The 4,762-nt window shown below is 31.2% G+C and overlaps 1 pseudogene; it reads right to left on the bottom strand.

The window, feature by feature from the left end:
- The window catches only part of LOC106469943, a 94,669-nt pseudogene that overhangs the window by 78,988 nt on the left and 10,919 nt on the right, over positions 1–4,762 (bottom strand).

Below are 4,762 nucleotides of genomic sequence, written 5' to 3'. Positions count from 1 at the left end.
CTATAAAAAAAAACGTTTGAAATGCATTTAGGAGGTTTTTAGGGATTACACAAAGGAAATTTGAGATGACAAAAAGTATTTTTAATTTGAACATGAAAATTACTTTGCACATGGACTATTCAAAACAAATATTCAATATATTCATGAACAAATTTTTATTTCATTTGATTAAAAATACTTCACTAAGAAATATGACTTTTTTATGTGAAAGACTTGTAATATTAACTAAAAGACTGATAAATTTCATGAAGATATACCCAATATATTGAGAATTATAAGTATTAAATATATAAAGGCTTTAAACGAGTACAAAAGGTCACGTGACTCGATCCAATTGACCAACCCCGTGTTGAGAGAGTTAAGGCTTCTGAAAAATTTTCATCGAGCCAGCAAAAGCCAAGAGTGCCTCACTAATCTTGCTCGTATGAGCATGGAATCTGATATATTGCATGGTTTGAACTTATCAGATACCATACTTGAGTTTGCAAGGCCATAAACACGAAAGGTTTTAATTTGATTTACACTGTTTTCAATGATATTATATATGCATTACCTATATAATGTTTTTAATATTATATCTATTAACTGTATGTGTGGATAATTATATTTTTATAATATTCTATCCATGTATCAAATATAATTTCTGCATATGTTTGGTTGTTTGTTTTACTTCCTTACTATTTATCTCCTAAAAAGTTCTATAAACTTAAGTATGAATATACTATAAGGGCCCCTAAAGACTTCTTGCCCTGGGCCCCTTTTACCGTAAGTTCTGCCCTGGTTAGACTCTAGCCAATACTAAATAAGGTAATCCTTTCTGAATATAAATACTATATGAAATGTAATATGTTGCATTAAAACAATAGAAAGTTGACTAAAAATTTTCTAATTTCCATGTTTCATATATTTTGTTGCTTTCGTCACAACTTTGGTCTATATGTATCAATGTCCACATCACGTTTCTATATCAACTCTTCGAGCCTTCTTCTTCTTCTTCACAGCAACTTACTGTTCTCAGCTTGAGACATTCCCAAATTTCCCGGATGCCTTGAGGCATTTCATTAGCCATGTTTACTGCATGGATTAGTCGAGTATGTCATTCAACAAACTGCAAGTTAATAATCTTCACACTCCATTAGTAAGTCCTAATAAGGTTACTTAACGTCTAGGCCACTAGCTCAAAATCTACTACATTCACTAAAAGAACAAACCTTAATTCTGGGGGACAAGGCAAAGACAAACAACAATTTCTGACCACCTCTGGTTACCTTTCAGGACCTGAAAGTTTTTAAACCAAAATACCTACGTGTATGTACCAAGGAGTTTGACTTGAACACCCCAGGGCACCAAAATACATATACTAAGCTATGAAGCAATCTCTGGACAAGTGACTTCTTTGTTCCATACTGTATACACTGTATTCATGTGTCTCTGTAAATTACATTATTGATATGAAGTCATTATAGAGAGGTCGTTATTCGATCTTCCGCCCATAAATCACAGTCATATGCCGCATCTGTCAGGAAGTTGTTCGTGGGAGGTCAGATCATTGTGTAATTTTGTTCTGTGCACAGAAAATAAGTCGTATTTAAAAGGAAGTCATTATTGGGAGGGGTCATATCCAACAGGGACTACTGTATTGACTTCAGACTGAAGCAAACTAAGTACTTAGCATGAAACTAAAAATAAACCTGGCAATCAATATAGCTAATTAAATATGCTTTTCTACTTATAAAGATAAGAATTTATTGTTTCTTCAGTTGAGTACCCTCACTGTTAATGATATTTTGAGCCATGATCTAAATAATATCTTAGAAGGTTGAGCAAGACTGGGAGATTTTGATTATTCCTACATACGTATATTAAGCTAACAAAGCAAAACACTCTTTATAATAATAGTATAATAATAAACAATAAAATATATAATAACATTCAATATACTAAATAGTATAACTATTACTGTTGATTGAAATTCTTTGAATAGTGAACAGGTGCCAAAATATTCGAAGTTGGCTAATGTTACTCCTCTTTTTAAGAGGAGATGATAAAATTGTCCAGGTAATATTGAAGGCCTGTTAAGTCTTACATCAGTGTCATAAAAGATACTTTGAAAAGTCATTTAACAAAGTTACAAACTTTGTTGGATAGTCAACATGGTTTCACTAACGAGAAATCTTGCCTTACTAATAATCTTTTGACAATCTTTGAAGAAGTTACTGCTCATGTTGATGAGTTAATTCTTGAGAGTTAATTGAATGAAGAAGAATCTCTTTTTAAGTCAGTGTTCTTTAATATGGAATTTTGTGTTGATATCTGTACTTACCAAATGTACCTTCTAACAGAGAGTCAATGTGATGTAACTCTTCTTGAAATTCATTTTCTTTTTCCACTCTCAAAATTTCATCTTTTGAACTATTTAAATCATCATCGTTACTCTCACTAGAACCAAAAACAACCTCATCTTCTTGTAAGTCACCAGGTGGCTCAGGTTTCACTTTGACCAAAGTGTTCTGAAATATAAGGATCACATTAAATGGATCAGTAACAAATAAACAGAACTGTTATTAAAGTTACCAAACACACAAGTCTTCTCATGTAGACAACTTGAGTTAGGCAGTTCTTTGAAAAAACTTTTTCTACTGCCTACCAACAAAATGTTTATTTTCATAAAAGGTTTACTTCCAGTAATAAACAATTTCATGGCAACTTGAAAATAATATTATGCTTCATGTGTATAGTATCTAGTAATCATTTCAAAACCTAGTTAATACAAAATGAAGAACAAAACATTGGATATTTGTTTACACTAGCATATACTCAAAGTAATCTTTATCCAAAAGCTGGTAATTACACTGCTAATACATTACTTCTAAAATTAACATTTTAGTAGTTAACTACAATAAAAAGATATTTACCTCTGCCATAACTTGATCTACAGTATATATCTTGCTGTGCCAAGAATAAGACCTTTTCATTCCACCCTCTAATTTCTTCCTTCTTCATTTACCATCTGCCATTTGCAAACTGTAATCGCTAGCAAATTTCATTCTGTGTCAGAACAAGGGGTATGTGTGAGTGCATAATCATATGGCTCACCTCTTATGTTCACAGAATATCTTGGCCAATCATCATCTGTTATGTTGGGCTACAATTGTCTTGTCATGTTTTACTATCTTACCTTGACATCATCTTTTCACTTTTACCATTTAACCCTATAGCAAGGGTGGGTCAAAGTGCACATGCCACAAACTTCTTACAGTTACGTTCAAATTCTAATTAAACTACTTTATTATCAATGTATGATAATAAACTTAGCATCGAAATGTTGTTTAAAATTCATTCTACGTTTTAACTTCTTAATTTTAAAAGGAAATATCTAAATAAATTCTCAATCTGCACCTCTTTGAATCACAAGCAGTGACCCTGTGACTTCTCATTTATAGAATTTAATTTATCTTCTCCTATAAGGGCTTTGGGTTATTCAACCAATTAGAAAACTATAAACACATGCTATAGATATTGACAAGTCAGAAAATAAAATTTCAGTCACTTCTCTTTTTGTTTTACTGAGATATCACTATTCGATGACAAGGAACTCACTTTGAGACTAATAATGCTTAGAGACGGCTTGAATGGGTGATGAAGAAAAACTTTAATATAAGTTTAACATAACAGCAAATGTACAATGTATCAACAAGTTTTTTATCATCATCAGGTACTTGATGATGGCAAAACATTGTACATTTGCTGTTATTTTAAACTTATTCTTCATCACCCATTCAAGCCATCTTCAAGCATTATGAGATATCACAATATTTATGCAACCTACGCTGACACACCCCTCTCATATTATCAGCCTTTTAAAGATTGTTATTGGACTTACTGATGATTAACAGAAAGAATATATTCTAAATTACATTGCCTGTTTTGTTTTAATGGTAAAAGCTGATACTTGGCCATGAGAGCTTGATGTGTGTAAACTAAAGACACTGCTCCGAGCAGTCCTGAAATTTTTTAAACACATACAAGTTTGTTAAAAAGCCAGATAAATTATAGTACATTTGAGCCATTCTATTCTTGTGTCTGATATACTTTTTGTGTTCTAAGATGCATATTTGAAAGCTATATGAAACATGTTTGGACAATTAACATTGTGAGAAAAAAATAGGCTCACTAAATCATGCATCTGAGTGCAAAAGGTTAAAGTAAGTGTTATATTTATTGGTTTTTATGTATATATTTTTTATTTACTATCAGATTTATTTTCTAACAAAAGTAACTAAAATATAAAACTTAGAAACTTATTAAGGTACATAAAAAACTTAAGTGAAAAAAATTAAATACACAACTCCTAAAGGAACATATATGGGCTGCTGTTGGGTAATATAACTCAACAGCTGCTTACACTAAGCTCTTGCCAGATTATGTATTAATTTATTACATTAAATGGACACTATTCAAAGAGCAATTAAAACAATACAATTAAATGAAAACAGATGTGACACTGTTGGGAGTTTGATCCTGATTAGGAAAAATAACTATACTTCTGTGTTACAATCTGTAGCCCTGACAAAAAGGAGTATTTTTATTCTTAGCAAGAAAATCAACTTTCACTCAGACTGACTATGTAAAGGCTTTGTATATTCAAAGACAATTAGTTAGTACAAAGATATATAAGATATCAGATTTTTTTAGTGTGCAACAGACATATTATTTTTTTATAAAAGTCTCACAAATTTTGTGAAGATATTCTTAGTACATT

This window comes from Limulus polyphemus, unplaced genomic scaffold (assembly GCF_000517525.1).
Source record: "Limulus polyphemus unplaced genomic scaffold, Limulus_polyphemus-2.1.2 Scaffold3735, whole genome shotgun sequence".
Lineage (NCBI taxonomy): Eukaryota > Metazoa > Arthropoda > Merostomata > Xiphosura > Limulidae > Limulus > Limulus polyphemus.
Note: the sequence above shows the minus strand (reverse complement) of the source record. Positions and strands in the feature narration are given on the sequence as shown.